This window comes from Triticum aestivum, chromosome 5A (assembly GCF_018294505.1).
Source record: "Triticum aestivum cultivar Chinese Spring chromosome 5A, IWGSC CS RefSeq v2.1, whole genome shotgun sequence".
In the NCBI taxonomy this organism is placed as follows: Eukaryota; Viridiplantae; Streptophyta; class Magnoliopsida; order Poales; family Poaceae; genus Triticum; species Triticum aestivum.
The window spans coordinates 642,777,093-642,804,611 of NC_057806.1; the positions used below are offsets into that span (position 1 = coordinate 642,777,093).

A 27,519-nucleotide genomic window follows, 5' to 3' on the forward strand; every position below is an offset into this window, starting at 1 on the left:
CATATAGTCTGGCTATGCTCCATCTTCACCACACAAAATATTCACATCATGCACAACCCCGATGACAAGCCAAGCAATTGTTTCATACTTTTGACGTTCTCAAACCTTTTCAACTTTCACGCAATACGTGAGCGTGAGCCATGGACATAGCACTATAGGTGGAATAGAATATGATGGTGGAGAAGACAAAAAGGAGAAGATAGTCTCACATCAACTAGGCGTATCAACGGGCTATGGAGATGCCCATCAATAGATATCAATGTGAGTGAGTAGGGATTGCCATGCAACGGATGCACTAGAGCTATAAGTATATGAAAGCTCAAATCGAAACTAAGTGGGTGTGCATCCAACTTGCTTGCTCATGAAGACCTAGGGCATTTGAGGAAGCCCATCATTGGAATATACAAGCCAAGTTCTATAATGAAAATTCCCACTAGTATATGAAAGTGATAACTCAAGAGACTCTCTATATGAAGAACATGGTGCTACTTTGAAGCCAAGTGTGGAAAAAGGATAGTAGCATTGTCCCTTTTATTTTTTTATTTTTATTTATTTGGCCTTTCTTTTTTTTATTTGGCCTTTCTTTTTTGGGGGTGGGGGGACAATGCTCTATTAATGATGATCATCATACTTCTATTTACTTACAACTCAATATTACAACTCGATACTAGAACAAAGATATGACTATATGAATGCCTCCGGCAGTGTACCGGGATGTGCAATGATCTAGCGTAGAAATGACATCAAAAAACGGACAAGCCATGAAAACATCATGCTAGCTATCTTACGGTCACGCAAAGCAATATGACAATGATGCTCAAGTCATGTATATGATGATGATGGAAGTTGCATGGCAATATATCTCGGAATGGCTATGGAAATGCCATAATAGGTAGGTATGGTGGCTGTTTTGAGGAAGGTATATGGTGGGTTTATGGTACCGGCGAAAGTTGCACGGTACTAGAGCGGCTAGCAATGATGGAAGGATGAGAGTGCGTATAATCCATGGACTCAACATTAGTCATAAAGAACTCACATACTTATTGAAAAAATCTATTAGTCATCAAAACAAAGTACTAGGCGCATGCTCCTAGGGGGATAGATTGGTAGGAAAAGACCATCGCTCATCCCCGACCGCCACTCATAAGGAAGACAATCAATAAACACCTCATGCTCTGACTTTGTTACATAACGGTTCACCATACGTGCATGCTATGGGACTTGCAAACCTCAACACAAGTATTTCTCAATTTCACAATTACTCGACTAGCATGACTCTAATATCACCACCTTTATATCGCAAAACTATTGCAAGGAATCACACATATCATATTCAGTGATCTACAAGTTTATGTAGGATTTTATGACTAACCATGTGAATGACCAGTTCCTGTCATCTCTCTAAATAGATATAAGTGAAGCACGAGAGTTTAATTCTTTCTACAAAAGATATGCCCGTGCCCTAACAAATATAAGTGAAGCAAAAGAGCATTCTACAAATGGCGGTTGTCTAAGTGAAGAAAAACAGACAATCCAAACTTCAAATGATATAAGTGAAGCACATGAAGCATTCTATAAAGCCATACTCAAAAGATATAAGTGAAGTGCAATGAGCATTCTATAAATCAACCAAGGACTATCTCATACCAGCATGGTGCATAAAAATAAAAATAAAAACCTAAATGCAAAAGACGCTCCAAGATTGCACATATCGCATGAACAAAACGAATCCGAAAACATACCGATATTTGTTGAAGAAAGAGGGGATGCCTCCCCAGCATCCCCAAGCTTAGACGCTTGAGTCTCCTTGAATATTTACTTGAGGTGCCTCGGGCATCCCCAAGCTTGAGCTCTTGCCTCTCTTCCTTCTTCTCACATCGAAACCTTCTCAATCATCGAACACTTCATCCACACAAAACTTCAATAGAAAACTCGGTAAGATCCATTAGTATAATAAAGCAAATCACTAATCTAAGTACTGTTGCAAACCAATTAATATTTTGTTTTTGCATTGTGTCTACTGTAATATAACTTTTTCATGGCTTAATCCACTGATATAAATTGATAGGTTCATCAAAACAAGCAAACTATGCATCAAAAACAGAATCTGTCAAAAACAGAACAGTCTGTAATAATCTGACCATTCACCATACTTTTGATACTTGAAAAATTCTACAAAAATTATGAAAAAACAATTTGTATAGGAAGACAGTGCAAAAAGAATCAGAACCATTTGACGTTCCAGCTAAAAATGTAAAATCGCTCACTACAGCCAAAGTTTCTGCCCTGCGCCGTACAAACCATCAAGCAAATGTAAACATCCTAAAGGCAAACCTTGGCACATTATTTTTATAATACAATGGAATTGTACAAGGGGATAATTATTTTTGTTGAAAGGTTTCTGTAATTAAGATTCACAAAGTTCACATGGGCATGAACAAAGTTCAAGGACGTCCCCCATTTTCACAATGCTCGTCTCTCTCACTCTCACTTTTCTTTTAGAAAAAGTTTTGGGTTCCCCTCTTTATTTTTGTTGTTTTTAAACTATATGAAAGCACTCAACAGAAATAAATGACTCTCTAAAACTTTCGGGTTGTCTCCCTGGCAGCGCTTTCTTTAAAGCCATTAAGCTAGGCATATAGTGATCAAGTAGTGAATCCACCCGGATCCCAAGGTATATCAAAGACAATTTTAATTAACAATGATTTTTAATTTAGTGGTGAGCACAAGGTAACATATATAATGTAATGACGAAGTCTAACTCTCTTCCTATGCATCGGCATGTCATAAAAGAACAATTCATGCACACAAAGTAAAGGCCAATGCATAGTATAAACAGTTTCTTGCAATTTTATCATATTGGAAACATAGAGAGGTGGAGATATAGTTCCTCTCTCATAATAATTGCAAGTAGGAGCAGCAAGCACATGCATATTATATTCATCAAAATCATCATGTGCAACCGTAAAAGGCAACCCATCAATGTAATCCTTAATAAGTGCAAACTTCTCCAATATAGTGTAGTTTGGAGAATTCAAAAAGATAATAGGACTATCATGCGTGGGTGAAATAGCAACAATTTCATGTTTAGCATAAGGAACTATAGCAAGTTCATCTCCATAAGCATAATTCATATTGGCATCTTGGCCACAAGCATAGCAAGCATCATCAAAAAGGGATATTTCAAGAGAATCAATGGGATCATAACAATCATCATAGCAATCATCCTCCGGTAAGCATGAAGGGAAATTAAACAATGTATGAGTTGAAGAGTTACTCTCATTAGAAGGTGGGCACGGGTAGCTAATCCACTCTTCCTCCTTTTGTTCTTCGCTCTCCTCCTCATCTTTTTCATCCAATGAGCTCACAGTTTCATCAACTTCTTCTTCCATAGATTCCTGCAAAATATTAGTCTCTTCTTGGACAGCGGAGACTTTCTTAATAAGCGCATTAATTTCGTAATTGTATTCATAGTTCTCATAAAAATATTTCAGGATAGCAAAATTTTCAGGTCTATAAACAACATCATCAAAATCTTCAAAGTCTTTAAACATAGATTCAATTTCATAAGCACCCTTAAAAGCAACAAATTCTTCTATTTGTTCCACATCATAGTAATCATATATACCATTAGCATAAGAAGCTAAGGTTTCATTATCATTAAATTTGCATAAAAAGGGAAGGTGTGGAGCCTTCACCTTAGAGCAACAAGTATAATCATATCTCAAGCATAGTTCCCTAGCATACCAGTTCAATATCTGAATTTGATCCCATAATAGTTTCCCTTTTTGTGTCAAGCGGTAATCCCTAAAGTATTCACGTTGATCCAACATTACTCCCATTACATAATTAAATGGGGTTTTCTTAGGATTATTAAAGTAGTACATAATATCTTTCACATAACCAGCATCGAGGGTTTTAGGAGGTTCCCCATCTCCATGAGCAGAAAGTACACCTAATTTTTTGGTATTTCATGTTCCATATCCATAACTAAAGATAAAGAACAACTAAGAACAGCAAATAAAAATTACTTAGTGATAAAGCAAACAAGCACACACGAGAATATTCACCCCACGCTATTGCTCCCCGGCAACGGCGCCAGAAAAAGGTCTTGATAACCCACAAGTATAGGGGATCAATTGTAGCCTCTTTCGATAAGTAAGAGTGTCGAACCCAACGAGGAGCTAAAGGTAGAACACATATTCCCACAAGTTCTATCGACCACCGATACAACTCTACGCACGCTTGACGTTCGCTTTACCGGAAACAAGTATGAAACTAGAAGTACTTTGTAGGTGTTGTTGGATAGGTATGCAAGATAATAAAGAGCAAGTAAATATAAAGTAGGGGCTGTTTAGATGAAGACACAACTAAATTAGTTTTAGTAAAGAGCTTTTGTCAACAAGAAGGTTATTTGTCCCTAGGCAATCGATAACTAGACCGGTAATCATTATTGCAATTTTATTTGAGGGAGAGGCATAAGCTAACATACTTTCTCTACTTGGATCATATGCACTTATGATTGGAACTCTAGCAAGCATCCGCAACTACTAAAGATTCATTAAGGTAAAACCAAACCATAGCATTAAAGCATCAAGTCCCCTTTATCCCATACGCAAACAACCTACTTACTCGGGTATGTGCTTCTGTCACTCACGCCACCCACCATAAGCAAATCATAAACATATTGCAAACCCTACAGCAGGAATCCCTCATGCTTGCGCGACACGGAGAGCACCATAGGATAGCACCAATAATAAAACATACAACTCAAACCAATCACGATCATCAAATAGCCATTAGGACAAAACAGATCTACTCAAACATCATAGGATAGCCATACATCATTGGGAAATAATATATAGTGTTGAGCACCATGTTTAAGTAGAGATTACAGCGGGTAAGAGAGGGGTTACACCGCTGCATAGAGGGGGAAGAGTTGGTGATGATGGCGGTGAAGTTGTTGGTGAAGATTGCGGTGATGATGATGGCCCCCGGTGGCACTCCGGCGCCACCGGAAGCGAGGGGGAGAGAGCCTCCCTCCTTCTTCTTCTTCCTTGACCTCCTCCCTAGATGGGAGAAGGGTTTCCCCTCTGGTCCATGGCCTCCATGGCGTGGGAGGGGCGAGAGCCCCTCCGAGATTGGATCTATCTCTCTGTCTCTCTCTGTTTCTGCGTTCTGTTCTGGCTCTGTTTCACCGTTTCGTGTATATATGGAGATCCGTAACTCCGATTGGCCTGAAACCTTCGCCGTGATTTTTTTTCGAAAATTAGCTTTCTTGCGGCAAAAGAAGAGCTTCAACCGCCTTAGGGGCGGCTCACGAGGGTAGGGGGCGCGCTCAGGGGGGTCAGGCGCGCCCCCTACCTCATGACCACCTCGGGCACCGTCTCGCGTGGATTTTTCTTCCGGAATTTTCCAAATATTCCAAAAATAAGCTCCGTCCGTTTTTACCCCGTTTGGATTCTGTTTGGTATGGATATTCTGTGAAACATAAAACATGCAACATACAGGAACTGGCACTGGGCACTGGATCAATATGTTAGTCCCAAAAATAATATAAAAAGTTGCCAAAAAGTATATGAAAGTTGAATAATATTGGCATGGAACAATAAAAAATTATAGATACGACGGAGACGTATCAGGGAACGGTGGGGAAAGAGACGAGACGAGGGGCGATTCGAGGGTTGGCGGCGAATTAGGGATTTGAGCAATCTGGGCGCGGAAGGGGACGATGGAGAAGAGAGATTTTGCAGGGCTGGAATTGGGGCCGCCAGATATTTCAATCCGAAACATGGAAGCGCGAACTTATATTGTCGTCGTCCTTTTTTGGGGGGGAGGGGGGTGGGTGGCTGGGTGCTACGCTTCCGTCCGACACACGCGACCACCCCGACAGGACTATGCTTCGGTGCCTTAAGGCACCTGCCTTTGTGTCCATGACATATGGGCCGAACAGGTGGCTGGCCCACATGTCAGTGACCCAAAGGCAGTGGCCTTTAAGGCACCGAAGCAGCGTCCACCCCGACATGACCCTGGTTTGCCTGGTGCGCCTACATTTGAGAATGCAAACGAATCTTCTTTCATTTGCAAACGAATCTGTATGTATTACCATGCCCGTGTTTTCCTTGCAATAATTAGTCATTCGAAACAAGATACTCCATCCGTTCACTTTTGTAAGTCGTTTTAGACAACTTAAAATGAACTGTTTTGCACATTGTCTGAAATGTCTTCAAGGTCTTATAAAAGTGAACAGAGGGAGTACTATAAATTAATTAATGAGGAGTTATTTGAAAAAAAATCGAAATGGTACCCACGCTAACGTGGATTAGAGTGTGTGTCACATAATTAGTTATTTGAATTAGAGTGTGTGTCACGTAGTTAGTTATTTGAATTAGAGTGTGTGTCACGTAGCGATCTCCAATTCTAACGTGGATTTCGCATTTCACTGTATCCACACTACTTTTTTAATACAAATTCATATGTATATGATGAACACCATGGTAGTGAGAAAACTTTTGGATGGATTCAAACATATGACCTACAAAATAGCACAACAAACTGAGTCAATGTCAACTTTTCAAAACTTAGTATGGCACGAATTCGAAATACTTACCTGTATGCCTGGTCCTCGGTTCAAACCTTACAATGTACACCGAATTAAAACATCGATATTAAGTCTCGTACTATGTACATTCAAATGTTGTTTTTAGCCCCCCCCCCCCCCGCACAAACGCTACATACTTTCCTGTATCGGTCAATCTTCCTCTCCTAATCACCTTAGGAAGCTATCGGTTTCCAACACACGCTCATTCTTTCTCTCCATGTTTCAATCTTTAAGTCTCTCAACTACACAACCCCCTTTTCCACTCTGTTACCAAATGTATTTACCTCACACACCCGCTATTGCACCCCATGCCGAGCTCTCTCTCTCCCCCCTCTCCCTCTCACCCTCTCGCGCTAAATACATGCATTGCCTATCTAGCCCCCAACCTCTCGTGCATGCGCACGCACGCACGCACGTTGTATATCTAGGTTACTCCCTCGAGACTGTCTCACTCTTTCTTCCGCACGGCGGGCCACACTCGCTCAATCTCGCTCTCTTTATCTGAGTCTCGTTTAACCTCATTTTCTTTCACACACAAATGATATATCTCCCTGTTCGGGCCTCAATCGACACACTCTATACTCTCTCACGCAGATTTTCTATCTAGGTCAGTTCATCCAAGCCGCCACCACTCTTTCGACCTCATGGTGGGCCACGCTCACTCAATCTCTCTCTCTCTCTCTCCGTATGTTTCGATTGACCTTGGTCTTTCTCAGCCAAAAAACAATATATCAGCATGTTTGAGCCCAATTCAACCTATTCACATTGTATACTCTCTCACGCACATCGTCTATCTAGGTCACTCTCTCCAACCCGTCTCACTCTTTCGATCGCACAGCGATCCTATGTGATCGGTTGACCTTGTTTCCTCCCACGCACAAAATATATCTACACGTCTGTGACTGGATCATCTCTCAAGCTCTATCTTACAGCCCTCACCCTTGCCAAAAAGCTCAATCGGACAATATCTCTCCAGAGCATATATATTTGTTCAATGAATGTTGGACCACACTCACTTTGTCTCTCTATCTATATGTCTCTCGATTGACCTCGCTTTCTCACACTGTATCTTCCACGCGTTGAAGCTACTACCTCTCCATCCCTCGCAAAGCCAGAGCTATTTACATTGCGAGGGGCACTCCAACCTTGGATTAATTTGTGTAGGCATTTATTCCGGTCGGTTTAGATTATATTTTCATAGCATTCGGCCCACAACTACTCTAATCACCGTAGCGGGTAATTAAGCTACGGGGAGCACCTAATATGAGCACCGGGGAGCCGTTGGATCGAAGATGCAACGGCATACACGAGGCGTGAATGTTTTATTTGCAAAAAAACCTTTGGAGAGTTTGCAAATTGCGCATAATTACAAAGACTACTCCCAAGCCATTGGATCTCACTTCCAACGGTGTAAAAACTCGTATCACCATAGTATCTATGCTGCGGGGTGGATGTGATATTCTATGCCGCTGTCATTTTTGTTCGTAAACTTCCAAAAAATGTGTAACTCGTGTCGTTACTTGTCTAACCGCGCAAAGTGTTTGTTCAAAAAAACCATCCTACACTGAAATATCGGAACAACACACGGGGGTCCCACTTGTCATTAATCAAATTTGGACCTAAAACTAACAAATCTGAAAGATGAGATTCGAATTGGCAACCTGGACTACAAAGCGTAAGTCGATAGCCTGAAAAAATGAACGGTTGTTGGCTTTGTCCCATAACTTGATTTTATACAGTACTTGCGTTGAGTAGAGTAGAGGGAGTGCCTCGTCAACACGTGCATGACCGTTATCTCACTTACTGGTGGGTCCCAGGTCTGCAATCTCAATCTCTCTTCTCTCCATCGTCTAACCTTTGCACGGGCACACACGAAGAGCGGCGCTAGCTTGTCGTGGTGCTATTACAACTAAAAAAACTTGGAAAATAGAAGAATCGCCTAGAACAAGAGACGTTGTGGCTGGTCGAGACGGAGCTAACCACATCTATCCTCCGTGCCACGTTTGCATGATGAAGCTGTGTGGCTAGTGGGGTGTTTTCAACCGACTGGCTGGGTCCCGAGGTCGAACCATAGGTACTACGTCTGATACAGTATATTTTTACACGCACATTTTTCCTCCGTGCCGAGACGTGGCACACCCTACCGCGCGGTTTCGGGGTCCTCCCGGGTGGTGCACGCATATATTCTTCCTGACGTGGGACGCCCTACCGCGCGTTTTCTGGGTCCTCCTCGGTCGTAGCGCCGAAGCAAGTAAATGAGTCGTCAAATCACGAAAGACCACCTTTCCCGCCGAGTACATCAGTGAAGCACGGTGGCTAGCTAGTTGGGCTAGTTCGACCGATTAGCTAGGCCGCCGCCACATTTGTTTTTTCACCCCTTTTTTTATCTACTTGCCGGCAGGTAAATTTAAATATCCACCGCGGCGTTGCTCTGGTGTTTGGGTGCGGCAGGATTTTTAATTTTTTGATTGACGGGAGCAGGCGCGACAGGATTTTTAATTTTTTGATTGACGGGAGCAGGTGCGGCAGCAATTAGTCACGATGACTCCGCCTGTACCCACTGCTCCCTCATGTGAGAAGTCGTCGACCGGTGTTTTACCGTGGTGAAAACCAAAAGATTCCCTGCTCCCTCCACCTTCCCGTAGATTGCATTGCCTTTCAGTCGTTTCGCCCCCTTTGCTTCCTCTCCCCATTGCTTCTACCTGGTGCCATGGCGGCGCAGCAGATCACGGAGTCCGAGGTGAGGCTCCTGACATAGGAGCTCCTTGCCAAGGATGCGGAGCTCAGGGCCAAGGACGTGGAGCTCCGTGAGCTCAAGGAGGGGAGGAGTGCCATGCTCCTCCGTTATGTGCAGGAGTTCACGGAGCTTCAAAAGCAGCAGGCGTCCACCACAAAGATGCTCGAGGCGTCGGTGGTGTTGCTACAGAAAGTGGGAGATATGATAGGCCATCAGGGGAGCCGGCTAGAGCGCGAGCGTGCCGATCGTGATGAGGTCCAGGATCACCTCAGCCACTTGGTGAACCAAGTTGCCACGCACGTGTTGCGGCTGCGCGATGCCTACCGCCGTGCTAGCATGACGATACCGACCGTCGGGCTAAACCTGTTCGACCACCCGGTCGACTTCAATGAGCTGCGGCTTCCTGACCTGGTCTCCTTCTTCACCTATATCTCCGAGGAGCTAAGCCGTCTCCGCATGATGGTGGGGGATGAGCTGGACAAGGAGGGGTTGCGGGCTGTCGTCGCCGTTGCCGGGCGAATCCTTTTAGGGCTTCGTCACCGGAATCCATTCGTGCCATTGGACATCGTCTTTGATGAGCTAGCTCCCGTCGACCGGGAGCGGGCTCTGCGGGCGGTTGCACCCTGCATCACCAACATCGTGCGCCTCGAGAAGCAGAGAGACTTCGGTGGTGTTTAGGCGCCCTCTGCATGGGCATGTCCATGTCTCGGCGCAACATGACCGTTGGATCAAACTCAGACGGTGCAGATCAGTCACTGTAGCACAAAGCGTGTGGGTGTGTTTGGTTGCATTCTCATCTCAATATAGTTGTTTCCTCTTCGTGTATTTTTGTCAACCTACTAGTGTGGACTCATGCACCCTTCATGCACTCTGCCAAACACCCAAAAGTGGGTCGAGAAGGGAACTTTTGCTCCCATCCCGTGCACCCTTCATACACCCTGCCTAACACTATTCGTGCTTCATATGGTTCATGTTTCATGGAGTACTGTAGCACCGTACTCTCCGTGCGCTATGGACCTAGTTCTGTTAACATTGATCTCACCGTCCATTCTCGATCGGACAGTCGAAAAAGCGGTACTATGTTACATATAGGAGTAGTTGACATGCGCACAACATCATTTGTTATCGTCATATCTTACTACACTAGCAACAAGATTGTGTAGTACTGACGTATGAACCACTGCACATGCCTAGTAGTAGGAGCACTGTGTATGTTCAAGTGGCTGCCGTGTTTCACACTCCTCCGTCGTAAGAGTGGAAACGCTTGCTGTAATCATTTTTTTCTTCTGAAAAACAGTGGACACGCTCTACCATGCGGATCCTCCTCCAGCCATGCACTAAATTACTCACTTTCACCGACGTGTGGGACAGCCAGCATCGGGGTCCACCAGCAATGCACTAAATTACTCCGTAGTAGAGTGACGGTAGACTACCCCGATCGAAGCGCCGCAGTAATGCCCAATGAGCCGTCAAATCACAAAACCCCCTCCTTTCCAGCAGTAAGTTGGACGGATGAAGCAACCATCATTTCACTCTTCTCTCTCAGCTTCCTCTCTACCCAACCCTCACTTCTGCCTCATCTTGTTCCTCATTTCTTCAAGAAAACCCCGACCTACTTCTGCCATTGTTCTTCTCTCCCAAAGAAGGAAAGGTGAGCGCATCAATGGTGTTGATTCTGGCCAAGGCCCGGTCTTGCAACCCCGAGACTGATCCTATAACTCCCTCTCTTTTCTTCTTTTGGGTTTGTGATTATGGTTTCTTTTCTTTTATTTCTATTTGACAGTTTCTTGATGGACGCTGGAGCACCGGCCGAAGTGATGTCTATGGCTCCGGCCAAAACCGTCGAGGCTCATGGTACGAAGAAGCGCAAGCACCCCGCCGAGACTACCGCAGACAAGCTCAAAGCCATCGCCCTGTCCAAGCCCCCCTCTCCGGGATCCCTCATTAAGCAAGTCCAGGTAATATCTCTTCTTGACGATCTTTTTCTCGATCTTGATCGTGTTTTTTCATCTAACACGCAGTACTAGTACTAGTAGTACAACTTTCTGGGTGATCTTGCATGTGATTTTTGTGTGCCAAATGACGGTTCTAAATTCCTCTTTTGACCAAAACATGCGAGAGGTTGACACTGATTTCTTATAGATTACTTTCAACTACTCCCTCTGTCCCAAATTTCTTGTCTTAGATTTGTCTAGATACGGATGTATCTAATACTAAAATGTGACTTGATACATCCGTATCTAGACAAATCTAAGACAAGAATTTTGGGACGGAGGGAGTACTTTATGAACATCAATGCTACCTTTTAAGAGGGTATATTTGCCTCAGTAACTTGTGTTATGGATATTGCATGTAATCCCTCTGCTCTCATGCCTTTGAAGACATGTTCTAGTGTCTTTGTTCACTCATTTCTGTGCGTATATGTAGTCATATATGGAGTATAATATCGAAAATCATCTTATATTTCTGAACGGAGGTAGTAATAAAATATGGTTTCTGTTTGAATTAGAACCAGGTCCGCGGTGGAGATGAAGTTCTCAAAGTCATGCCGTGTGAACTAGAAGACCTGATGATGAGTTCTACTGCTGAACTATCCAGCTGTTGTGTCCTTGTCGCCACGTGTCCTGAACTAGTGTTTTCCTGTAGCATTGTTGTCAGGCGTGTTCTCGAGGCTGTACTTGACCACAACAATTTCCTGGCTGTGCCTTCGATTACGAAGGGTGTGGTTCTTGTAAAGCTTCCCAACAAATCTGATGCGGCATGTCTTCATCATCATGTTTATGAGTGGAAAGACCACTCTGTTAGGTTCTCCAAGGTTGACAAGATGGTGATGGTGCATGTAGACATCTCACATGAAGTCCATGGCCTAGTTAGTTATGTGGAGTTCATCCCGTAGGTCGGTGGCAAAAAATAGTCTGCAGAGTTTAGTTAGTGCAACTTTGCTTGTCTGTAGTAAGTACTATTGTTCAGTACTTGATTTGTGTTTGTGAACCCTGTATTGTTTATTAGTACTGCCGCTTTTGGTGTGTGGTCAGTCCTGAGAACGGTCTATGTTAATGTTTGTCCGCTCAATTCAGTCTGTATATTTTGAAGTTCCATATCATATTTTTTGTGAGGACGGTCTATCAATTATGGTTACACTCCAATATCTGTATGCATTGCAGGGTTTATCGCACCCACCAGGATTTCCAGCCCCATGGATGTTCGGTCCATACGATTTGTCACGACCTTTGGACTGTCCTGCTTGTGGGAGTAGGCGGGGCCCCTGCATGCCATGCGTAGTTGGACGATCAATCTTCTGTTTAGTATTTCAACATAGTGATTTCCTGGTAAGGATTCACTCGTGTCACATCAAGTAAATCTTATTGATTTACTATCTAAATCTTATTGATTTAATGTCATGTTTTCTTTCTTTTCCTGCAATTTTACGATGCAGATTTTGCAATGTGACATTCATCACAGAATAAACCGTTTGGTTTGCTCTACGATGGCTATTTTTGCAGGTTTCACTTCTTATGTCGTGTCAGTAACGAAGGCACTGTCCATCACTTATATTACTGGAAAAAATTGGATCAGTCTGTTGCCTGAGTACAAGCTGAATCCCTATGATGAACTGCAGTTTGGTTTAACAAAAACGCCACAATTAGTCCTTCTCGCGTCTAAAAGAAATGAAGAAAAAAAACTGGATCACGGTCACAGATCCTAGTCAAGTTAGAAAGCTGATCATAGCAGACCAGACACGATCGCCGCTGTCTCGCACAGATCGAGCACCGACAGTTGCTCTAGCACTGACAGCGGCAGCAGCTCAGTCTGATCCAGCTGAGGATTGGGCACCGACCGCGTCAGCGGATCAGTCTGATCTACCGGAGGATCGGGCATCGACACCGGCACCTGCTCCGACACCGGCACCAGCTCTACAAGGAGCACCATCTCCGGCAGCAGCAGCGGCTTCGGCACCTGCACCAACACTTGCACTTGCATCTGCTCCGGCCCGTGCAGTTGCACCGGCAACAGACTGGGCTGCAGTTCGCACTTCATATACCAAAGTCCTTACAAAAACCGACATGTCCACCTTCTTGGTAAGCATTGGCCGCCCAAGTGCTTCATTCTTTTTTCTTTCCATGTTGTTTCACATGATTCACTGTGTTGATCTAACTGTTTGGGTATGTCTTCTTGTTTGCAAACAGAGAATTCCTAGAGCAACGAGGGAGTCGTTCAACAATCCGGGCGACCGCGGCCAAGTTTCTCTTACCATGCGCAGCCTTGGTGTGAATGAACCTGCTCAATATATCGTAAGTACAAAGGATGGTCGCATGATGATTGATGCTAAAGGATGGTCAAGGTTCAAATCTAAATCATATCTTGCGGTAGGGGATGATGTCAAAATCGAACTTTCTCGGCAAGGAGAGCTGGTCCAAATCAACTTTGAAATTCTTCAGTAGCAGCACACAACTGCCTAACTGATCTATCCTCCGAGAGATTTTGATGTAATAATCTGGCATGGTGAAACAAGTGTCCTGTGTGTATAAGTAGTACGATAGTATTATTTATCACATGGTATATCGTTGATAGAATTGCAACTCTGATTGCTGGTTAGGAACTGTCGTTCGATTTCATTCCAACAGCTGCCGTGCTTTATTCAATTTTGTGTATTCGCCTTGCGATAGCATCTAAAACCAACGCCGTACCGATCGCTTGCAATATGAAAAGCGCTGAGGTAGAACACATGGGCCCCCAAACATGCAGGGTCGGCCTACGGCCCAAAGTCCAGAACCTGGTTTCGAGAAGCACTAGCTCAATGCAAAAGTGGCGTCCTCCTCCTGCTGTGGGTTGGGCGAAGATGAATGTTGATGCTGCGTTATCTCGCAATGGTGAAAGGGAAGCCCTGGCAGTTGTGAGCCGGGATCATACAGGCTTCTTCCTTGGAGCATCGGCACTGGTGTGCGAAAGTGTTGCTGATCCAGAGATCCTAGAGGCAATGGCATGTTGCGAGGGGCTATCTCTGGCTCTTGACTTAAACCTGCAACAAGTTCAGATTAGCACCGATTGTTCAGCAACAGTCAAGCATATCGGAGAGGCATACTTGGGGCCCAGCAAAGTTATTATGGACGAGATCAGGATGAAGAAGAATATGTTCCAAACCATGGAGATCATACATGAAAAATGCGAGTGTAATGTTGAAGCGCATGTGCTCGCAAAAGCTGCTACTTCTTTGCCCTGTGGACACCATCTTTGGCTCACAGGAACCCCCAAAATTATTTGTATACCTATGACTGTTAATCTTCAATAAAGCAGCTTTTATCCCTCAAAAAAATCTGAGTATTATATTCTCAGCTGAACCCCCATAATGCCCGTGCGTTGCAGAGGGAGTATATTTCTCGGCAAGGTGATACTGTGATATAAAAGATTTGTATATTTCTTTACAGAGGGAGTATCTCTCTGTCAAAAAATATATTTATGTGTAACTAGTTACTCCTGTCTTTCTACTTCCTTTCGCTGATATGTGGGGCAACCGACAACGGGGTCCACATGCCATATGCACAAATTAGAGTGCACAACTTCACGGTAGACACACCCCGGTCGTAGCGCCGCAGTAATGCCCAATGAGCCATCAAATCACAACCCCCCTTTCCAGCTTTAGCAGTAAGCTGGACGGACGAAGCGGCAATATTTCACTGGGCCTGAATCCCCTTCTCCCTCGTCTGCTTGTTCAGAGAAAACCCCCTCTCGGCGATTGCATAGGGTTTTCTCATGGAGAACCAGGTACGAATTCTTCATCCATCCCCGATAAACCCAAGTCCCTCAGTCGCAGGTAATCCTAGGATGGCAGTCGCCGCCGTTGATGCATTTTTCTTCCTACTGAATCTAGTGTGTTTCATTTGTAGTGCCCAAAGTGCGAGTACCCTACAGGTTTCTGCGCCCTCGGCGAGACGCCACACTTGTTCCTTCTCATCCTAACATAGCATTTTGAAACGCGCACAGTATGTTCCTAGAATCCTCTTTTCTATCCGGGAGGGTGGGGTTTTTTTGACCATGCTGTGTTCTCATATTATTTTTCCTGCAGTGTATTATTTGCTCTGCCAGAACACATGTACTCAAGATGCTCGGCCTTGCCATAACTGAATACACTAGTTTAATGGTCACAGTGAAGACAAGCCATGGATATAAGTTCCGAGTTGGGTTCATGAACCAAGAAGATCACTGCTTTTTTTATGGCCGAACTTGGATAAACTTTCTCAAGTGTTACGGACTGAAAGTTGGCGCATGAATGTTGATGGAAATAGCAGAACCTGGTCTCATCTTCACTGCGATCTTCCACCCCGACATCGTTCCAATTGTTCATCCATGTTAGTTTTGTATCTGGTTCTTGCTTGTTGCCTCGATTACTTCTTAATCCACTTATTCAGTCTAACTAATCACAATTTAACTTTAGAAGTAGCAACGAATCTCTCACGAAGATGCTACTTTTAACTAATATTTTCTTATAATTGGTGGCACGTGTAGGTTTTTTCAGAGTTAAGAAGTCTGCTCGTTTGTTACTCTGTAATAACACGGTTGTTACTAATGGCACTGAAGTTGACTGGATCGACATCCACAAGTTCCTACACTTTATTGATCGTCTTGAGGTCCTTGTGGGGCGTTTCAATGGTGGAAGGCCACGTGGGATATGTGTGCCACTGCTGCACTCGTTGAACAGGTCCAACTGTGTCAAGAAACTTATGGTACGAGTTGTTTTCTATTATATATGTTGTTCATAAACTATTGCTTATACACAGTTTTACAGCTGTGATCTTCTTGAAACAGGAACTCCCGAGTTCTATTGTTCCTATACAAATGTGATTTGACTCTTGTCAGATGGACGTAGGGTTGAATCCATGAGAAGACTTCGATCACTAGTCATGTGGTTAGTGCATCCACTGTCCATAATCCATTCTGAAGCCTTTGGTGTCATATCCTACAGTGCAGTTTGGGGGATAGGCTTCACCAAGGGTATTGTGAAGCATAAACATTTGACGAACAAGCGGATTATGAAAGTTCAGGTCTTGGTTAGGATAAATAGGATGTTTGTCAAGGAATCCTGGGACTAAATACATAATAAGACCATTTGGACATTTTATCTTGCGTCCCACAAGATGTTTTAGGTCCCCAGCATAAGCATCAGACGCCTTTGATTTCCGGCTGGAGACCTTTCCCTGCAAAAGAGAGTTATTTTTTCTTAACCACCCACATCTTTAGGGGTGGCTTAGAAGCAATGAGTCTAAGTGCAGCATCTGAGAACTTTGGCTTTGGAGCCCTAGGAAATAGCCTTGCAGGTGGTGAATAATACTCATAAGAATAAGCAGAATAGTTCTTTGTCTTATGAACATAGCGGTTTGACGAAACATGCTCATATTCATAAGTCTGAGTTTGGTTTCCCTGCAAAATATTGACATTAGGGTGACTCTGGTGAGTCCTCTATCTGTATGAAGCCTTTGGACCATATGAAGCCTTTGGTCTGGGGTTTGTCTTGTTCCCTGGTGGTGTCATGATGACATTCACAGGAAGTTTCTCAAGACAACTTTTTGTCGGATTTCGGGTTCTGGCAGACCCTTGAGGTTCGAACACTAGGGTGCGTGTGGAGATTTCGCCTCCTACCTACCTGCACCCCTCCGCCTCGCTAAGATCTAAGCTATGGAAAGAACAACACGAGAGACACAGGGTTTATACTGGTTCGGGCCACCGTTACGGTGTAATACCCTACTCTAGTGTGTGGCGTGGTGGATTGCCTCTTGGGCTGATGATGATGAACAATACAAGGAAGAACAGCCTCGTGAGGGTCTGTCCTTGGCTGGGGCGATGAACTGCTGGGAGGAGTTCAGTCACCCTTCTCTCTCTCTCTCTTCGATTGTTGATGCCCAACCTCTAGCCTCTAACCTCTCTCTCTCCCTCTGATCCTCCTCTCCTGTGGGGGGCTGGTCCTATTTATAGAGGCCCTGGTCCTCTTCCCAAATATCGAGCGGGAAGGGAGCCAACAATGGCGGGCTAATTTGAAGGGGGACAGCTAGTACTAGCTATCCTGACAAAAGTAGTCTTCACCTGCACAAAGCTCTGGTGGTGACGCCGTCTTGGGCTCCATGATGACCTCCGTCTTGCAGTCCTCCTGGTCTTGGTCTTGTTGCACCGAAATGGCAACCTTTGCCTGATGCCTCGGTACTCCGCGGCTGCGCTTGCTCCCTTTGCACCAAAGAGGAAAGGAGGACACTGCGCGGGCTGGCGCTCGCCTGGCGCCCTTGGTCGTCATGGCTTGCGTCACGGGCACCTCATAAGGTACCCCGCCTTGATCTCTCCACCTCCTCGCGAGCCAGCCTAGTGAGGCTGTGCCTGAGGAAGCTCCGCGTCATCCGCCCCGCGAGGCTTGGCCCCTCGCGAGGGTCTTGGGTCTGTGTTGGTGAAGATGGGCCGCGCTGGCCCCCCTTTGAGCCACGCCGCAGGCCGCAGGCAGGCAAGTCTGGGGACCCCCGTTCCCAGAACGCCGACACTTTTGGGCACCCAGATCTTCTTCAAAGGTGGTCCATTCCTGCAGTTTAGAGTTTGCATCAAAGGATTCATTAATGATAATTGGGTTAGCACAAGTGAAACCAAATAAGGTAGATGGATCCACTGAAGGTTCCTTTGCAGCAACCCATGTGGTTTTGGGGTACTGCTCAGGCTTCCAGTATGAACCATCAACATTCATTTTCCTCTCGAACCCAACACCCTCTTTCCTAGGGTTTCGGTTCAGAATCTATTTCTTGAGGACATCACACAGTGTCTGATGCCCTTTAATGCTTTTTTACATCCCTGTTTCAAGCAATGTCTTCAACCTGGCATTCTCATCAGCAACAGTAGTGGTATCCTCGGAAGAGGGGTTAGTTTCCTCATTAGTAGTTGAAGGCATAGCAACAGTAGCAGCAGTAGATCATCCAGCAACAGAAACAGCATTATCACGCTCAAGACATTTTAAACATGGTGGCTCAAAGTCTTCGCGGAATTGATCTATTGAGCATGGAGTGGCTCGTTCTCTTTTTGAAGATCTTCATGAGCCGATCTCAAGTTCTCAAGCTCTTGCTTCCTTTGAAGATAATCATAAGAGAGCTTTTCATGAGTAGTTGAGAGTGTTTCATGACGACTTTCAAGTTCCTCGTACTTAACATGAAGATTTTTAATGTCTTCGATTAAGGACTGAGTTCGAGTCATTTCTGTGTCGAATAGGCCATCGCTTTTGTCTAGCAACTTTTGAATATGTTCCATATCATTTTGTTGTTCTGTTGCAATTTTAGCAAGTGTTTTGTAGTTGGGTTTAGATTCACATTCAGATTCATCTTCACTTGATGTTTGAAAGTAAGCATTGCGTGAGTTTACCTTGGCACCGCGTGCCATGAAGCAATAGGTGGGAGCAGAGTCATCCTCATCATCAGCATCGGCGTTGGTGACGAGGTCATTGTCTTCAGTGTTGAAGATGGACTTGGCGACATATGCTGAAGCTAGAGCCAGGCTTGCCACGCCTGAATCAGACTCCTCCTCAGACTCCACCTCTGCCTCCTCAGAAGCAGACTCCTCCTTTGAATCCATCTCCTTGCCAACCAACGCACAAGCCTTGCTTGACGAGCTCTTCTTGTGTGATGAAAACTTAGATGAAGATTTTGATGAAGACTTTGAGGATTTCTTCTTCTTCTTCTTGTCATCAGAATCATATTTTTTCTTCTTCTTCTTGATCTCATTGTCCCATTGGGGACACTCAGAGATGTAGTGACCAGGTTTCTTGAAATTGTGGCATGTTCTCTTCTTGTAGTCACGAGAGGAAACTTCATCATTTCTTGAGCTGGATCTTGAAGACTTTCTAAAGCCCTTTTTCTTAGTGAACTTCTGTAACTTCTTCACAATCATAGCGAGCTCCTTTCCAATGTCTTCGGGATCGTCAGAACTGCTGTCAGATTCTTCTTCAGACGAGGAAACAACCTTGGCCTTCAAAGCGCGAGATCGGCCATAGTTGGGACCATAGATATCTCTTTTCTCAGATAACTGGAACTCATGTGTGTTGAGCCTCTCAAGTATGTCAGACGGATCGAGAGTCTTGAAGTCAGGGTGTTCTTGAATCATCAGGGCCAGAGTGTCAAATGAGTTGTCAAGTGATCTCAGGAGCTTCTTGACGATTTCGTGCTTGGTGATCTCAGTGGCGCCGAGCGCGTGAAGCTCATTTGTGATATCAGTGAGATGATCAAACATGATCTGGACATTCTCATTGTTGTTTCTCTTGAAGCGGTTGAAGAGGTTGCGAAGAACATCAATCCTTGAGTCTCTCTGACTTGAGACGCCTTCGTTGACCTTGGAGAGCCAGTCCCAGACTAGCTCCGCAGTTTCCAGTGCACTCATACGGCCATACTGTCCTTTGGTCAGGTGACTTCTTGGCGGTCGAGTCCAGTTGAATGAACCTCTTGACATCAGCAGCGGTGACACCTTCACTGACCTTGGGAACGCCGTTCTTGACGACATACCAGAGGTCGATGTCAATGGCTTCAAGATGCATATGCATCTTATTCTTCCAGTAGGGGTAATCAGTGCCATCGAAGACAGGGCACGTAGCAGAGACCTTGATTATCCCTACAGTCGACATAACTAAAACTTCAGGTGGTTAAACCGAATCACACAGAACAAGGGAGCACCTTGCTCTGATACCAATTGAAAGTGCTAGTTATCGACTAGGGGGTGAATAGGCGATTTTTATGAAAGGTCTTATTGATATGCAACAAAAGGTAGACTACATTAGGCAAGCCATAGTCAAGTAATCAATAAAATGAAAGTACGAAGACTATCAGCAGCTAGGTAGTATGGATCGGGATGGAAGGCAGTATGAAGTCAAACAGTAAGCAGTCTTCACTCAGTGAAGTCAATCAGATCATACAGGCAAGCAATGACTTCACGAAGACAAACTGTAAAGTAAAGAGGAGTGAAGGATATAACCAGTAGCTTGGTGAAGACAAGGATTTGGTAGACCAGTTCCAGTTGCTGTGATAACTGTACATTTGGTTAGGGAGGCTGAGATTTAACTCAGAAGACCGTGTCTTCACCTTATTCCCCTTGAGCTAAGGACACACAGTCCTCGCCCAATCACTCTGGTAAGTCTTCAAGGTAGACTTCCAGACCTTCACAGACTTCGTTCACCGGCGATCCACAATGACTCTTGGATGCTCAGAACGCGACGCCTAACCGGCTGGAGGATTCACAGTCCTCAAGTGTAACAAGTCTTCAGATCACGCGGACAGAAAAACTTCAGTGATGCCTAACACACTTCGTTATGATGGCTTTGTGAGCAGCGTCTTTCAATATTGGTGAGACAGCTTGCATCTGGGTGGTATAGGGAAGGCACCATATGCTTGTGTTGGTATCCTAAATATACGGAGTGGTCATTTTGCTTTATACTCATAGTAAAGGACGTTTAGTTCCTAACCTTCGTCAGCAAGCTCTAGTAACTATTTTAAGGAATTTAATGTTGTCAGAATTATCCACCGAGAAAAGAATGGCATATTGGTTAGCTCCAAGTATCTATTTTTGTGTCCCATAATATATTGATCAACTTGAAGGAGAGGCCAGCCTTCCCGATCCTTTTTTACGTAGCTCTACAACTCGCTCCCTTCCCGACCTCGTGTGGCCGCTGCCAGGCTACACTAGGCGGCCACCACCCACCTCCCCTCGACCCCGCATCCCCCCTTGTCGGCAATGTCGCTGGGTGACGGCCTTGTGGCGCGGCGGCGGAAGAACTCCTCTGGCGTCCGGGGATCTGAGTCGGCGACGGCGGCCAGATCTTCACCCCCTTGTGATATGGATGGCGGGCAGCAGCTACCGGGATGCGTCAAGGGGTTCTGCTGCAGACGGCGAGATTGGCAGGAGGCGGCGACGTGGTAGGCGGGCTCGATCTAGGGTTGTTGCTATTATGCCCTCTTTTGCTGCCTCTCGTCGGCCTTGGTAACAGCTCGTGAAGGCACTCTGGGTCTGCGACGCATCACGAGGATTATGGCGGTGGTGGCCATCTCCTCCGTCGAAGGTGGTCAGCCTGAGGCTGGGTGGTCGGATCTCGAGATCCATCATCTAGTCCCGGCTGTGAGTTGGGAAGACATAGTTGCCGGTGAAAACCGAGCCGGTTGAGGGCGATGGCGCCGTTTTGCGACGTTACCTTGATGAAGGCATCGCCGTGTAACTATTGTCGACTCATTCGTGCTGCTCCAAGGGAAACCCTAGGATCCGGTCTTCCAGATCGGACAATGGCGGTATTGTGGTGTCATTTCTCTCTTCGGAGCATCGCTTGTGGAGCAGCGTTGGAAGACAGAGGCAGGAGGTGGAGCAGTTTTGTCTTGCATGGAGTTTCGGTGAAGATGTCAAGTCATGCCTGGATGACAGGTGCTACGTTGTGTCATGCTTGGTCGGCAGATGCTGCGCACGACAGATCTTCTAGAGTCTTCGCATCTGGATGGACGAGCGCAGGGTGGTGGCGCCGTTCGGCGCCGTGATGGCGTCGACGGATGGCCGGACTGGCAAGGATGATGCGGATCTCTCTCCTAAAGATGGGTCAGTGGTCCGATGATGATGGTGACTTCTAAAATGTGTACATGTGATGTACGGTTTAGGTCTGCTGCACCGACTGTTGGTTCCGATATGTTATGTTGATGGATCGGTGATGACATCGATTTTAGATACGAGGAGTGAGAGCACTCCGCATTATCGAGTTTGTAGGTGTGAGTGATGGCTTCGGATGGCTTGATGTATGTTTTTGTTAGACCTTCATTGAATAATTAATAAAGATGGTTGTATGCATCGATTGATGCAGAGGTTTTAACTTTTTTCTAAAAAATAAATTGATACATGGCGTTTGGGTATATCCTTTCCAGAATATAATTGTCATCTGGCCACTGCTTTCATTTCGGAAAACAGGAAAAAGAAACGGGATAGTTGCGGTATCATGAATAAAACACTCTGAATCAGTCATGTCGAGTATTGTCTAGGAAGAGATTTTCTTCACCAAATCAGTGTACTGTGAACTTATAAACCACTATGGAATGGCTACTAGACTTGTCTAAAGCACAAACAGCACACGTTTATGCACGACTTTCTACTATAATTTTGTTGGGCCGCTAATTTTGTTGCAATCATAAACTTTAGGTGCTAGAGCAACAAAGGCATTATATGCTGGCATAATTATTACTTATCACTATAATTTTTGTCCGCTTTGCATACCTTGTTCATAAAAAGGTAAATCATTAATTTGCGTTCTACTAATGCAGAACGCTTATGGTGCAGCAGCCGTCGAAGCTGCTCCACGAGACCACGAGTGACAAGTTTTAAGCTCCTAGGCTGCTTTGGTTTAATTTCAGTCTACACACTTGAGCATGTGCTTGGTCTTAATGAATAGTACTTCCTCCCTCCCAAAATAAATGACTCAACTTTGTACTAGTTTTAGTACAAAGTTAGTACAAACTTGAGTCACTTATTTTGGGACAGAGGGAGTAGAAAGAAGCGCACAAAAGGAACACCAAAACTATCGGTTCTCTCTATCGTGGCATATGGAATGGATAATCAGCTCTACTTGTACATCGATTTACTCAGGGAACTGAAACATATCCCATGTTCACCTGGAGGCATAATGTAGTGCAGATAGTTCATCTTGGACATTTTGCAGTCTTGCTGTGCCACACTTGTATAGGAACCCTCCTATGCTGTGTTCTGTGTACCATCAGTTCCATGCATGGCCTCTTCTTTTGTTACGTTCAAAGAACACACTACCTGAACGTGTGACTTAAGAGGCTGGAGGAAGCGTGGAGTTCAACATGCATGAAAATGCTGATGCTCTACCAGCTTGTTCTGGAAAACTGCTCCTCCCGCAGAGAACAGAACAGATCGGTCGCTCTGTTGCAGTATTCGTCTACTGTCGTTACATATTCACGGTGGCAGGAGCTCTGAAGCTTTTGCAAGTAGTTCCATCGTCGAGTGTTTAGAGCTTAGTGAGAGGCAGTGTTTCTTTATCAGTTAGGTATGCTATTGAACTACTTATTGAATCTTCTTATTTTGCTGGAACTGACAAGCTTATCAATGTGTGAGGAAGGGATTCCCCTACAGGCGCATGGTTTGGTTTTTAAGGTTGCATGTAGTGGAAAAACACACCTGGTTTGGTTTGGTGTATGGTTGCTAGCCCTGAACATCAAAAAGACATGCATGTATTGCGTTGAACCGTATGCTTGGTGATTAGCATGTGTGTACTTGCTCTTGAGTTGAGGAATACTCGTTATGAGTTTTGTGGAGTGTTATTTAGTAGCCTTGGTTGGTGGCACATCTGAGTGTAAAGTTGTTGACGTTTTAGTTAGTTTCAGGCTCAATGAATGGAACTAAAGCTAGGTTTTCTTGTCTAGAATTTTCGCGGCGAAATGCTAAGTCTGTGTGGGGTGCTTGGCTCTGCTTGAACTGACAAGCTATAGGAAAGCCTGCAGTGAGTTGAATCGATTCTATCTAGGAGTACATGTCTCTGCATGTTGTATGTAACATTAACATGAAGGTAAAAGAGCACCAGAATATACAAGCAAAGATGCATATATTTGGTTGCCAAGAGAAACTTGGATCAGAACCATCCAGCAATTGCTGAATTTTGTTCTCTGTTCAAAGAACACACTGCCTGAAGAAACTGCTGTCTGTTCTATTCAACAGATGAACCAGACTAGGAGCACTGCATTGTAACACCAGACTTAGTAAGCAGGCCAGGTCTGGCAAGGACCAAGATTAAATTTCAAAGGATTGGCACGGGCAGCGCGAACGCATACCCCCTCTATCACAAATTATGACGTTCATTCTCCCACTTGTGGAGATGATGGGCCGACGCACCCACAAAGTGCAATGTGGGCCATTGACCCAGGCCACGGGCCTTCTTGATCGCCCGTCGACCCCGTCCAGGTAAGTAAGGAACGCACCTCGCCCTCCTCTTGTAGCCAGCTCTTCCTCTCGATGCTCCTCGGCTGGGCGAGGTGGGACTAAAAACCGAAGCACACCAGCAGCGGGGGCGAAGGGAGGCACGCGTTCTGGGAGTCAGCCTGTGCATTCGGTTTTTTCGGTTTGATTCGGTTCGGTTTATACGGTTTTCGGTTTTATACGGTTTTTATACTTCGGTTTATACGGTTTTATACAAAATACGGTTCGGTTTAAGTAATAACCATTTAGTTTCGGTTTGGTTTCGGTAATAACCAAAATAACCAAAGTTGACGCGATTTTGAATTACATATTTTTTCTCAAAAGAAAATTGGTGTTGTCTCCAAATAACCATTTAGTACTAGGCTACTATTACCACCAGGGACGTACATGCATTTAGAGCTAAAGCTAGCCTACATGCGTACCTTATGTTAACCCATTAAGATTTAAGAGTAAAGACCATTGACTTTTCAAGCTGACATGACGTGATGATTATAGTGCACAAGATCGCCTACATGCATACCTGCACTAAGACTTAAATTTCTCAAAAAAGGAGACCTGAATTGACATTTTTCTAGGCAAACCTGAATTGACATGCAAGAGGCAAGAGCCCATGTCCCATCACAAAAGCAAGCCCACGTGCACAGAATTAACTATGAAGCCCACTCAGCCCGCCAGCCCAACACATGAAATCTCCACTGTCTGTCGTTGTTGCGTGGTGGTGAGTTCCAGAATAGTCCCACCTCGCCAGTTGAGGCAGCACGTAGCCGGCTAGCTGGTTATATAATGGAGCAGCCTTGCAGTAGAAAAACGCACACAACTCTGCGCCTCTCTCTGTTGGCCCTTGCGTGCACATTTTTTCTAGTTCGGTTAATTCGGTTAAACCGATCGGTTTTCGGTTTTAACCGAAAAAACCGAGGATCAAATGGTTTCTAAATTTCAAAACTGAAACTGAAACCGAAAACTGAAAAAACCGAAATTTGGTTTCAGTTTGGTTTTTTTGGTTCGGTTTTTGGTTTTCGGTTTGGTTTTGCACAGCCTGATCTGGGAGGTTGGCTTCAGCGGGAAGGCCGTAGCTGTTTTTTGCCAGTGTTGCTCTTCTTGTCCTCTGAAATCCTCTAAAAAGGAACAGAACCATGACCAATTCTTTTCTTCAGAAAAGAAACGGAACCGCATCCACGCCGGGAGCAAGCTGCGGATCCTCGTCGCCAACGCTGACCTGTAGGTAGCCGTCCTCGGTGAGGGGGTGCTTGGTTAGATCGGGACGAGGTGGGCGACGTGGTGCCGTCGGATTTCCGCATCGCGGCGCACGGCAGGGACTACTATGTGCGGGGAGAAATGCCGAGACCTTGCCATGATAAATGTTCTTATATTTGTTTAGGGAGGGAGTATAAACTAGTGAGTCTTAATATTACGAACCTAGCAACTATACTCAATCACACAAACGGAATTGCTACTCTCAATTGATTCACCGAGTATCCAAGTCTGGTTGATTACAAACCAGAGAGGAGGAGCACTAGCCCTGGTCAGGGTTCTTCAGTTCAGTTCTAATCCACTGGATGCCGATATAGGTGAACTGGATGCTACTTGATACACTCCGCGCACACTTCCAGTTGTGGCCCACTGTCAGTATTTATCCATTCGTCCCCGGCATGCATGCTTTACCCATGGTGCTGGTGGTCTCCCTGACCTGCCGGACCCACCCTCCTGCTCATTGGTTTCAGGTTCAATATTCTTGCCCGTCGTGGTGTTACTTGACTTGTCTTCAGTTGGCAAATTTTCGTGTTTTGACACTTTTCTGAAACCTATTCGAGATTTGACCCTAGTTTGAAAAAAATTCGAGATCTGACCCTTTTGCTACCGCCAGAATCCATGGCGGTAGTGTCTAACAGCCTACCGCCGGGGACTTTGGCGGTAGGAAACATCCTAGCGCCAACCAGGTTGGCGGTAGCTTGCACAACCCTACCGCCAAGGTGCTTGGAGGTAGGCACGAGCACGCATTGTGTTCAATATTTAGGAGTTTTTTGGCGGTAGGGCATGCAATCCTACCCCCAGGGACCTTGGCGGTAGGCTGTTATACCCTACCGTCATGGTCCCTGGCGGTAGCAAAAGGGTCAGATCTCGAAAAAATTTCAAACTTGGGTCAAATCTCGAATAGGTTTCGAAAAAAGGTCAAAACACGAAATTTAGCCTCTTCAGTTTCGTCAGATAACATCCTTAGCCTGCTCTTTCTCTTTCTCTTGTTTTGCACCTGCTCGTTCTGCCATGGCGTGGTCTCGGCGTTTCTTGCACCAGTGCTGCATCCGGGGCGTTACACTTAACAGCCGTCGAGGATCATTGTGTTCTGGCTTTGTCCATATTCTCATGGTATTTGACGCTACAGGTGAGGTTGTACCGTAGACGATAAACGATGGACATTGCATGCTCCAACCTCTTGAGCGTTAGCGCACTTAGCTATGACTTTGGCTCACTTATGTCTAGCAAGTCTTGCGGACAGGCAAGCCAGCCAGAAAGCTATTGTTTCCAGATGCCTCCTCTTCTTATTCGACTGACATGTAGCTTGCCTGTGAAACTTGGTTATTATTTTTCAAATTCCTCTACTCCCTCCTTCCATTTATATAAGGCCTAATGCGTTTTTTAAGATCGCCTTTGACTATTGACAAGATTAATAGTACATGACATGCATAATATAAAAATTATATCATTGAAAGCTCCTTTCACACACGAATTTAACGATGTGCTTTGTGTAAGTTGCATGTCATATATTATTGCTTTAATATTTGATCAAAGTTAGCCTCGAAAAACGCATTAGGCCCTATATAGATGAAAGGAGGGAGTAAGTTTTTCCAGCTACACTTCTAACATAGTTAGACGATTTGGTCGTGTTGGCTTGCTCTTTAGCATGAAGATAACATACTACTATTTATCGTGGAGGCCACTGGCTAGACGACCACTCTCACTTTGAGATTATGATGAAGAGATGTACTGCATCATAACTCACGATTTATGTTAGTCACCAACCATTAATGGGTTGCCGGTAAGTTAGCTAGGTATGACCTTACACAGGTCCATCTTATTAATGGTTGTGGATGACTGCACATGTATCATGTATGACTTTGAAATTGTATGTAGCATGCGAAATCATTGATGCAACGTGACTGTCGGAACAAACTCTTGTGGGAGGAAGGAATTACCTATTTTTAAGGAATAAGGAGTG

General features: G+C 44.9%; 1 non-coding gene across 1 annotated transcript; it reads right to left on the minus strand.

Moving 5' to 3' along the window:
* Positions 1-24,138: 24,138 nt before the first annotated feature.
* Positions 24,139-24,298, minus strand: LOC123109104 (U1 spliceosomal RNA). Its single transcript, XR_006452396.1, has one exon. It is a non-coding gene; the product is annotated as a U1 spliceosomal RNA (small nuclear RNA).
* Between the last annotated feature and the right edge of the window lie 3,221 nt (positions 24,299-27,519).